The 11,489-nt window shown below is 33.8% G+C and overlaps 1 pseudogene; it reads left to right on the forward strand.

The window, feature by feature from the left end:
• Positions 1 to 6,539: 6,539 nt before the first annotated feature.
• LOC101707570 (heterogeneous nuclear ribonucleoproteins A2/B1 pseudogene) lies at positions 6,540 to 7,635 on the forward strand (annotated as a pseudogene).
• Positions 7,636 to 11,489: the final 3,854 nt, after the last annotated feature.

Below are 11,489 nucleotides of genomic sequence, written 5' to 3' on the forward strand. Positions count from 1 at the left end.
AGTTGGAACTAAATGGTCTCTTTTAAGAGGGCCTGAATCCAGTGAAGTAGGAGATCTTCATGGCCTAATCACTTAAAGATTACTGGGTATTACATTTCAATGTGAATTTTGAAGGGGACTAAAGCTATAGCATTATCTTTATTATTTTAACAAACTTAATTCTGAGTTAAAGTTAAAGTATAATTCTAAAAATATAGGGTCAATCTTCAATAGCAAAGCCAATATACAGGAAACAGAGTAAACATTTTAAATAACCATCATAAAATAACCTTTATCTCAGATTATTTGAGACATATCTGAAGCTGCATAAATTCTGATAACTGTGAGCTTACTCATCTGTTTATGATTTTCAGATATGACAACTGACATATTTCTGATGAGTGGACTCTTTGGAGGAATATATATTAAAAATAAAAAGTACAGTAAAAAAAAAGTCTGCCACAAAAATATTTTGTTTCATTTCTTAGGCTCAAAATGGGTCATGGGAAAATATGAAGTTAATTTTAAATCCTCTTTTAAACATTTAGTGCTTCTCCTACCTTTCATATAGCCTACTTGGTCAAAATTGGGAAAAAATAAAATTTTTCTCATTTGAACTTATTTCACATTATTTTTAAATGAGTCAACTTTGCCTTTCAGATTAATTTCAACGTTTCTTGCCTTGCTAGCTGCCTTGAGGAATGTTCACTGAATATGTGAGACTATGTTTTTCATCCAATGGTGGTAAACTCTTTTAGAGGGACTGTAATACTGACACATCATTAAACTGTTTAGTTGTGAAAGGATCTAAGTGGTAGGTCGTTTCAAATGCTTTTCCACAGCTAAGGATAAGCCGTCATATACAATTCATTAAAATATATTTATGAATAAGATCACATATGACAGATTGATAGTTTAGTTTTAATTTAAATTATTTTTGATGGAGGAGTGTTGTTTAGCACATAATCATACTTTAAACTTCATTTTATGTTTTATTAACTTGAAATTCTCTTGTGTTTTTTTAACTGAAAAAATAGGTAAAGGCTGATGTTTTAACAGAACAAGACAAGCATACTTAAAATTGAAATTATTCCTTCAGAAAACCAGAAAACACCTATAATTAATTTGGGCCACATCTTTTCAAAGAACAAATTATGTAGAAGTTTTACATTTGGCCTTAGCCAATGGGCTGAGAAGCAATGCACTTAAGTCTTTAAATGGGCAATTTTCTCATGTACTAGTCTTAACATATATGTGCAGTTTCCTTTAAGAGCATTGTATAACCTTTTCCATAAAATAGTTTCCATTTGGAAACCAGCTTCTCGAGAGGGAGATATTCTTTGAAATTTACAAACAATATTGATTTTCTATACATGTTAAGGAAAAATATTCCATAGCCTTCATGTTCAGAGAAAAATAGAACAAGTTTAAATCTATGCTTATGTTAAGAATCAAGTATATCTGCATAAATTGACTCATTTTATCTCTTTCTTCCATCTCTATCACTCTTGATTCCAGCCTCCAAAAATGCTTTTGGAGCAAATCAATAAGTATTTTTAAAGCTTGAGTCACAGAATTGGTACACCATCCTTAATTTTTCTTCTGCTACAGAATCATTAACTTTACCTAATAGTTAATGCTTTCTTATGAACTTTTTTTTTTCTGTTTGAACACTAGTTAGTGGATTGCTTTAGTATTTACCACGAAAATTACACAGTCTTTATTTTATTGTATAATCACAGTTTTCCTTTCTTTGCTGGATGTGACTCTTTAAAAAAGTCACTAGTAGCACTTAATAAAATATCAAAAGCTGACATAAAAATAAATAATTATTTCTCAGTCCTAACCCATATGGTCTTAAACAGTCATATGAAAAAAACTACAGTTTTTAGATAAGATGACATCATCCATTAAGGGATATTTAATTTTCCCACCATACTTGTATGTCTAACTTTTTGTTGCATTTAATTTATTTGACTTGAAGTTGAGTATCAGTTCTTCATCTTTCTGCCTGAAAATTTTACTTTCATTTTAAATGAATTCATGTTTCAATAGGCTTTGGAATTGTTACTGCAATTTGATTATAAATAGTATAGACACACCTAAAGTAGATGGACCCAGATTTATTATACAATTGATCAATGTCTACTCCACGAATATATCTATTTGCAATGGTTTCACTTAGAAACCATAATAAAATGGTATTATAACTGATGTATGTGTTGCAGTTATCTCAATTTTTTTTTTTTTTTGTACCAGGGATCGAACTCGGGACCTTGCACTTGAGAGGCAGGTGCCGGAACCACTGAGCTAAGTCCCTGGCCCAGCTAAATCCTCACCCCTGTCTCAAACTTTAAAAACTGTAATTTGGCATAGAAAACAACGTGGTACAGAAACCACACATAAATGTTTATTTTAAAAAGCAGACAACACTGCAGTTGCTCTGACTCAAAGGCTGTAAGATTATAGAACCTAACAGTCAGGACTCATTGCTCTCCTCCTTATCATGACGCCCAGAGTGGTTCTATAACAGCAGGGAAATTTGTGGAGTCAATTAAAAAAAAATCATTCTATTAAGTAATAATATTTAATTGGTTGAAAGGAAGAATAAAAGTCAGAGGAAGAAGAAGAGAAAGAGGAAAAGGAGGAGGAGAAGAAAACGAAAATTATTTTTTAAGAAATGTGTAATAAATAGGTTACCAATTTTAGTGTTGGTTATTAATTAAATTTATAATAATTTCCCAAAATTTTTACACCACAGGGCATTGATATCATGTGACAAAATTCCTCAATCATGATAACAATAACAATTGTTTTATAAATTTTCAAAATGAATTGTTTTTCTAAACTTTATCTCTAGTTTCCACAGCTGGGTCTCATAGATTTCTCTACCTATTGCAGATTTCAAAACGTATTCTTAGTAGTTATGATACATTCATAATTTCTCATTGAGACTGTATTAGAGTAACAATTTTTGTATTGAAAGAATTGCTTATTGATCATTTACCATTTACCAGTCTTTCAAAGTTCTGGAGGTAGAAAAATGAAAGGTGTTGACTTGCCATCAGTGAACTCACAGCCTCCTAAGACTGACTTTATAAGTGTAACAAAAATGGAAATAGGGCCGGGGATGTAGGTTAGCAGTGCTGCACCTACCTGGCAAGCACAAGGTCCTGAGTCCGATTCTAGGTACCAAAAAAAAAAAAAGGAAATAAGATATGTGTTATACCAAAGTCTTATGGAAAGCAATGATTTGCTGAGAAATTAGCTCTTTGGGTATGTGAGGGAGAGAGTCCTGATTTGTCAATTTCTTTGATGTGAATATTTCAACTATGGCTTATTTTAAGTACCTAGGAACTTAAAAATTTGTCTTGAAATTCCCAAGTATTTTACAATCAGCTCTCCCCAGTGGGTTTATGCTGGCTCCAACTCACTACTAATAGTGTCAATGTAAAGAAGACAGCAGTGGATTAATCTGGGAATGGGGCTGAGAAAGGAGATTCAAGTCAGAGAGAATTTAGGCTAAGCCTTGAGGATGAGAAGACTATAGGGCAGAGAATAATAATTATTCCAATTATAATAAATGGCAAAATTATGGTTGTTTTTCAACTGTCCATTTCCATATGTATAGATGTAGTAGAGGAAAAGAGAGAGAAAAGACAAAATGAGAAAAACTGAGTTGCAAAAGAAATTAATTATCTTTTAAACAGTGACCAATGTTCAGAACATTTAATGAAAATGCTTGTCGAGACAGACAATAAAATGTATTTACGTAAAGGTAACTTACTCTACTTCAAGTTTGCCAGTCCATACTAGACAGTTGATAAAAAAAAAAAACTTATCTATTTAATCAAAATGTTAGAGTAGCATTTTTAATCCATTGCTGTAATGTTTGACTTGCCTGGTAAAGAAAACAAGGTAAGATTTTATTCACGGTGCTTATATTTCTCCCTGCTCTCTGACTCTCTCTCTGTCTATTTTATCTCCCATTAATAATAACATTATGTGGAAAACTGTTATATGTCAAGTGCTAATAATTTTTGAGGAGTTTAGAACCATATACACAAATAACTGTGAATATTTCACATGATAAATTGTTTGGTACTGACAAGATATCAATGGGGTTTACATTAATCTTCTTGTAAGCCAAAGTAGAATTTTACTATGAATAGCAAAGACTCAATGATCATGTGGGGCTTGTTTTGAGATTTATAATAAATTATAATAATATATAATGTTGTAATTATAATAAATATAACATAATTATAAAAAATAATGATTATAACAAATTATAACAATGTAATTTATTAATAAATGCTTTATAAATAAAAAACCTGATTTAGATATCATTCATATGGATACATTTATTCACATATATTCACATATAATTCACATGCCATGAAGTTTATCTGTTTGAGGAATACAATTCAGTGCCATTGTTTTCACTGATTTTAAAATATTTTCATTAAGCAAAAAATCCCATTTATACATAATCCTATTCTCACTCCTATCCTCACTCTCTCAAAATCAGGGATCTCTTTTTTTTTTTTTTTTTGGATTTGCCTATTCTAAACACATCATATAAATCTGGCAATATGTGGTCTGTTACAAATAGTTTCATTTATTTAACATGATATTTTCAATGTTCATTCACATTCTAGTAAGTACCAGTACTTCTTTTCTTTTTGGTTCCATAAGTTTTGTATGGTTATAACATATTTATTATTTATTTATTATTTGATGGACATTTAAATTTATCCACTTTTTGGCTATAATACATACTGTTACCACTATGAACCCTAATATATAAGTTTATGTGAAGTCATTCTTTCATTTTTCTCCATTATATACTAACAATGGGATTGCTGGGTTATAGAGTAGTTATTGACCTGCTGGAGAAATAGTTATCCAATATATTTATACTATCTACACTATTTTGCATTCCTATAGTGGTGTTTGAGAGTTGTTATTTCTCCACGTTCTTACCATTTGATTTGGCTTTACCTAATGATGAGCGATGTAGGGCACATATTTTTGAACCAAAGTCTGTACAAATATTTGCAAAAATTTAAATCAGGTTGCCTTATATTATGAAATTTAGGCTTTATGTGTCCTGAAAATCAATCCTTTATTAAACAGATGATTATAAATATTTTTGTTGATGGTTGTTTCAGTTCTTGATGACTTTCTTTCAATCAAAATTTGTAATGTGAAATGAAACTTTTCTATTGTCTTTCTTTTTTGATTTCTGCTATTAGTATCATATATATGAAATCATTCATTACACAGAGGCAGCAAAAATATACATTTAATATTTTTCATTAAGTTTATTGGTACATTTTAGGTATACAATACAGTTACATTCATCTTTGTGATCCTATACCTTTACATGTAGTATTTTAGTTCTTATTTTTTCCCCATTCCCCTGCTCTCCCTTCACCCCCTCCTCCCTTCCCTATTTACAAGACTTTGTTTCCATTTTTTTCTTTTTCTAGTATTTTTTCTTTTCCCTCCTTCTCTTTCCCCTACTCCTCCCACTTGCCCTACTCCTTTAGACCTTTTCTACCTATTTCATAATATCAATTATACATTTTGATCCTTGTTTACACTTTTAGTTTTTCACACCAGGGGAAACTATTTGGTATTTGCACATGTGTGTCCTATTTATTTTACTTAAGAGTATGGCCTCAATGTGCATACATTTAACTATAAATGTCTCTAGTTTCTTGTTCTTGATGACTGAGTAGTGCTCCATTTTATAAAACAAACAAACAAACAAAACAACACACATCTTCTTTATCCAGTCTCCAGTTGATAGGCAATTGGGCTGTTTCCAAGTTTTAGCTATTACAAACCGTGCTGCTATAAACATGGGTGTGCATATATCACTGTGGTAGATTCTTTTAATTCTTTTGGGAACACACCCAGCAGAAGAATAGCTGGGTCAAATGGGACTTCCAATCCTAGTTGTTTGAGGTATCTCCATATTGATTTCTGGTTGCACTGGTTTGCACTGGTTGTACCAGTTTGCACTCCCACCAACAATGAAGAAGGGTTCCTTTCTCCCTACAACCCCAGCTGCATTTGTTATTGGTTGATTTTTTGATAGCAGTATCTCTTCAAGGACAAATGATGTTAAATATTTTTTCATATGTTTATTTGCTGCTTTTACTTCTTTGTCTGAGAAATGTCTATACATTTCAGATGCCCATTTTTGAATTGGGTCTTTATATTTGGGGGGGGGTCTGATTTTTATGAGTTCTTTATATATTCTAGATAGTAGACCTTTTTCTGAGGAACAGCTGGTAAAAATTTTTTATCACATTATAGGTTGTCTCTTAGCTCTGTTGTTGGTTTCTCTTGGAGTACAGAAACTTTTAAATAGCATGAGCTCCCAGTTGTTGATGTTTTGTGCTATTTCCTGTACCACTGAAGATTTGTTCATAAAGTTCTTTCCTATGCCAATGTCTTTGAGAGTTCTACCTAACTTATCATCCACTAAGTTTAGTGTTTCTGTTTTAATATTTAGATCTTTAACCCACTTTGATTTAGTTTAGTGCATGGTGAAAGTGGAACCAAAGAGAGCTGTTTCTAGAGAGGATTCAGTAAAGCCTGGTGCCCATCTAATAGTGAAGAAAATCTTTGTTGGTGGTACAAAAGAAGATACAGAAGAATATAATTTGAGAGACTACTTTGAAAAGTATGTCAAGATTGAAACCATAGAAGTTATGGAAGATAGGCAGAGTGGGAAAAAGAGAGGATTTGCTTTTGTAACTTTTGATGATCATGACACAGTTGATAAAATTGTTGTTTAGAAATACCACACTATTAATGGGCATAATTGTGAAGTGAAAAAGGCCCTTTCTAAACAGGAAATGCAGTCTGCTGGATCACGAAGAGGTCATGGAGGTGGATCTGGCAACTTTATGGGTAGTGGAAGAAACTTTGGAGGTGGTGGAGGGAATTTTGGCTGTGGTGGAAACTTTGGTGGAACCACTATGGTGGTGGAGGTGGTGGCAGCAGAGGTAGTTACAGAGGAGGTAATGGTGGATATAATGGATTTGGAGGTGATGGTGGAAACTATGGCGGTGGTCTTGGTTACAGTAGTAGAGGAGGCTATGGTGGTGGTGGACCAGGATATAGAAATCAGGGTGGTGGATATGGTGGAGGAGGAGGATGTGATGGTTACAGTGAAGGAGGAAATTTTGGTGGTGGTGACTATGGTGGTGGTGGAAACTATAATGACTTTGGAAATTTAGAGGTCAACAGCAATCAAATTACGGACCCATGAAAGGGGGCAGTTTTGGTGGAAGAAGCTCTGGTAGTCCTTATGGTGGTGGTTATGGATCTGGTGGTGGAAGTGGTGGATATGGTAGCAGAAGGTTTTAAAAAAACAACAGAAAAGGGCTACATTTCTTAGCAGGAGAGAGACTGCGTAGTTGTCAAGAAAGCTGCAGGTTACTTTGAGACAGTCGTCCCAAATGCATTAGCGGAACTGTAAAAATCTGCCACAGAAGGAATGATGATCCATAGTCAGAAAAGTTACTGCAGCTTAAACAGGAAACCCTTCTGGTTCAGGACTGTCATAGCCACAGTTTGCAAAAAGTGCAGCTATTGATTAATGCAATGTAGTGTCACTTAGATGTACATTTCTGAGGTCTTTTATCTCTTGTAGCTTTATCTTTTTCTTTTTCTTTTCATTACATCAGGTATATTGGCCTGTAAATTGTGGTAGTGGTACCAGGAATAAAAAGTTAAGGAATTTTTAACTTTAAAAAAAAAAAAAAGGTGAAAAATATATTCACTATATTTGTTCTTCCTACCCAGGAACAAAGGATGTCTTTCCATTTTCTTATATCCTCTTTGATCTCTTTTTTTCAGAGTGCTATAGTTCTCAATGTAAAGTCTTTTACTTTCTTCATTAGACAGATCTAGGATATTGTTTAGAATTTTTTGCAGTGGTGGTTTGGTATTCATAAAAATGCTCAGGTGTTCCTTGACATGGAAGTATCTTAATTCCCCATCAATTTTGAAAGATAGTTTTGCAGGATACATCAATCTAGGTTGGAAGCTTTTTTTCTTTTAGGGCTTGAAATACTTCATTTCAGGCTCTCTTGACTTGAGGATTTAGGTTGAAAAGTCTGCTGTGATTCTGATGGGCTTTCCTTTGTATGTGATTTGTTTCTTTTCTCTAACTGCTTGTAGGATTTTGTCCTTCTTTTGGGTTTCTGGGATCTTGATTATTGTATGTCTAGGTGTGGATTTTTTTGATCATGGCTTGTTGGAGTCCTATATGCCTCACTTATCTGTATGTCAAATTATTTTCTTTTGCTTGGGAAGTTTTCTGCCATTACTTCTGTGAACAATTTTTTTATGTCATTTGTACTTTCTCCTGCCTTTTTACAGACTGCTATCAGTCTTAAGTTCCTCTTCTTTAAATCATCTAGCAGCTGTTGGATCATTTTCTCATGATTCCTTACTATTTTCAAGAAATGTCTCTTTTCATGGTCACTAACAGCAATCTTAGCGTCTATATCTGATATTCTGTCTTCACATTGGCTCTTTCTGCTGCGAATACTTTCAACAGAGTTTTTATTCTCCTGGATATCTGTTTGAATCTGTTTCATGCATTCCATTTCTTTCCTTTGTTGTCCCTTCATGGTTTCCATTTCTTTCCTAGGTTGGGCATTCATGTCTTCCATCATGGTCCTGAGCTCATCTATTTTTTTTATCTGTTTCTGTTCTAGAGTCTCTAATTATGTCTTTCATTCTGGTCACCCTCTCTGTGTTTATCTGCGAAATTGTTTTATGTTGAATTTTTCTAGAGCCTCATTCATCTGTTTTGTTACTCCATGTGCTATCAGTTCAGGATGTCCAGGTGGTTGATTATCATATTTTTCCACTTTGTTGCCCACAGAATTTGCCTTTGGTGAACTGGAAGTCTGGGTTTGTAACTTGTTTATGTGTCTTTTCATTTCTAATTTTGTTGTTGGTACTGTTTTTGGTTGATACTTCAATATTGCTTATTGTGGGTATCTTTATTGCCAGTATGTAGAACCTTTATGGAATAATTACTTCTCAGAGATATTTTCCAGGTATAGCTGACCTTTATGTTTTGAGTCTCTAATGACTCTTAGGCAGTATTGTTTTCAGTATACAAGGAAGGATAACTGATTAGATCAATCATGACAACTTAGCCCAAGTAATACAATCAGTATCAATAACAGCATCAAACACAGCTTAGAAAATGACAATTTGTGGTTGTTATTAATCTGTCACCTGTACCCAAATGAACTAGATCAAAATTGAAAATGAGCCCAAAATATTTGTGTAGTAACTAAATCCTTCAAAATAGTAGATTTACCTTAGGGATGAGGAGCTAGAAGGAGTTGCAGAAGGAGGAATAGAGAGATAGAAGGAGAGGGAAATGTTAGAAGTGAGGTTAGAGGAAACAGGAAGATTACACAAACTTTGAGAAACTGTTGAAGACAAGAGGAAAAGAGTGAAGGAACAGAGAAAAGAAGAGAACAACCTAGTAGCAATAAGGAGTCTAGAAGCTGTATTCACCTTCCTATAAAAATAATTACAACTTAGAGAAGGAAAAAGATTGAAAAAAATCAAAAATAGGACAGGAACGAGAACAAAAAGGGAGAGAAATGAAGAACCAGAAAAGGGAAAGATAAAAAGATGAAGAAAAAAAGGGTGAGCCTCTTTCAATGTCTCTTCTGTAACAATAAACAACATGGGCAGCAGTGTGCAGATCTAAGTCAATTAGTTTCAGCAAGCCAGTCATAGTTCACTGAAATTCAGGCTGATTTCTGGCTGCAAGGCCCAAGTTGAGCTCCCTGACCTCCAGCAGTATTGAATTCTGCAAGGTTCTACTGCAGGTTTCAGCAGCCCTCCACCCAAAGCAAGTCGGGGTTCTGATGGGAGGTGCTGATCCCACCAACTTACCAACCACAATGGTCCAGTGTGCCTTTATTGAAGAGATTTTCTTCTCTTTCCCAGTAGGGTTCAATTTTCATCAAGGAGGTTCAGAGAGGCCCTCTCTATTGTTCACTTCTGCTCTATATTCTAGAGCTCATAACCATGTCCTTTATGACCCTGGGGGCCTCTGTAGTGTGGATGCAGATACCTGCTGGGCCCACACAGTAGTGTAGGGGCACAGCCTTCTGCAGAACACTGCCAAGGCATTGGAGGGCAGTGCTGGGCCCTCCGTGCAAGGGTATCATGTCCCAGGGCCTTAAGTTTTTATTCATTTTGAGGTTTTTGTTTTTGTCCTGGGTATCAAACCCCAGGCCTTATGTATAATAGGCACATGCTCTGCCTCTCAGCTACAACTGCAGCCCTCACTGAATTTTTTTTTTTTTTTTTTTTTTTTTTTTTTTTGTACAGGGAATGAAGCTCAGGACCTTGCACTTGTGAGGCAGGCATGGTATCACTGAGCTAACTCCCTGGCCCTCTCACTGACTTTTATGTATGATGTGAAGGACATGTTTCACTTTACATATTTGTTAGTGTATGTTTAGTAGTCCCAGGCACCATTTGTTGAAAAGACTATTTTTGCTTTTAGGGATTGTTTAGATATTTTCATTGAAATTAAATTGACAAAAACATATGTTAGGCTTTTTCTGTACTCTCAATTCGAATCCATTGATTTATAAATCTATCATCAATCATGCAAGTTCTACAATGCAATGTGTTCATTATCAGAGCTTTGGAATGAATTTTTAAATAGGGAAGTATGAGATGTATTATTGTAATACAACTCACATTTTTATACACCTTTTACCAATCAATGGAGTTTCTTAATTATTGTTTCATCCAGTTTTTTAAATCAAAAAGTGGAAATATGAAACACAAATAATTATATCACCTTTCAAATTTTTCTCTGTAGTTACCTTTAGTGATTTATTTTACTATTTCATGTAGAAATTAGCTAATACCTAGTGGATTTTTTCCTTAAATTATTTATATTTTGAGTTTCTCCTATGAGTAGAACCATGTGTTATTTAACCTTCTCTGTCTGATTTATTTCACTTATTATATAGTTTCTGGATCCATTTATTTTCCAAAAAACCCCAAATCTGTCCTTATTTATGGTTGAGTTATAGATATAGTGTTATAATATATATTATATTGTGTTCTTCTTTTTCAGCCCGATGGGCTACCATTACCCTTTCTTGTAATTATTGTACTAGAGATGAATACATTCAGATTGTTTAATCTCAGAATATTTTAATTTATCCTTCTTTGTAAATAATAATTTTAAGAAATAGAGAATTTTTGAATGGAAATCTTTTTCTTTCAGTACATTGAATATGACATCCCACTGATTTTGCCTACCTAGATACCTAGAAATATGTTGGAGATTTCTGACCCCCTAAAGATTTAACTCTCATCTTTACTTCTTTTTAAATGTTTTGATCAGCCTCCTATTGACCTCAGTGGTTTCCTTGTCTCAGGATATTGTGATATTAAAGAGTTGTCGCTGATATTTTTGGACAAAT

This window comes from Heterocephalus glaber, unplaced genomic scaffold (genome assembly GCF_053883595.1).
Source record: "Heterocephalus glaber isolate CG9 unplaced genomic scaffold, H.glaber_assembly_v1.0 deba00001509, whole genome shotgun sequence".
Lineage (NCBI taxonomy): Eukaryota > Metazoa > Chordata > Mammalia > Rodentia > Bathyergidae > Heterocephalus > Heterocephalus glaber.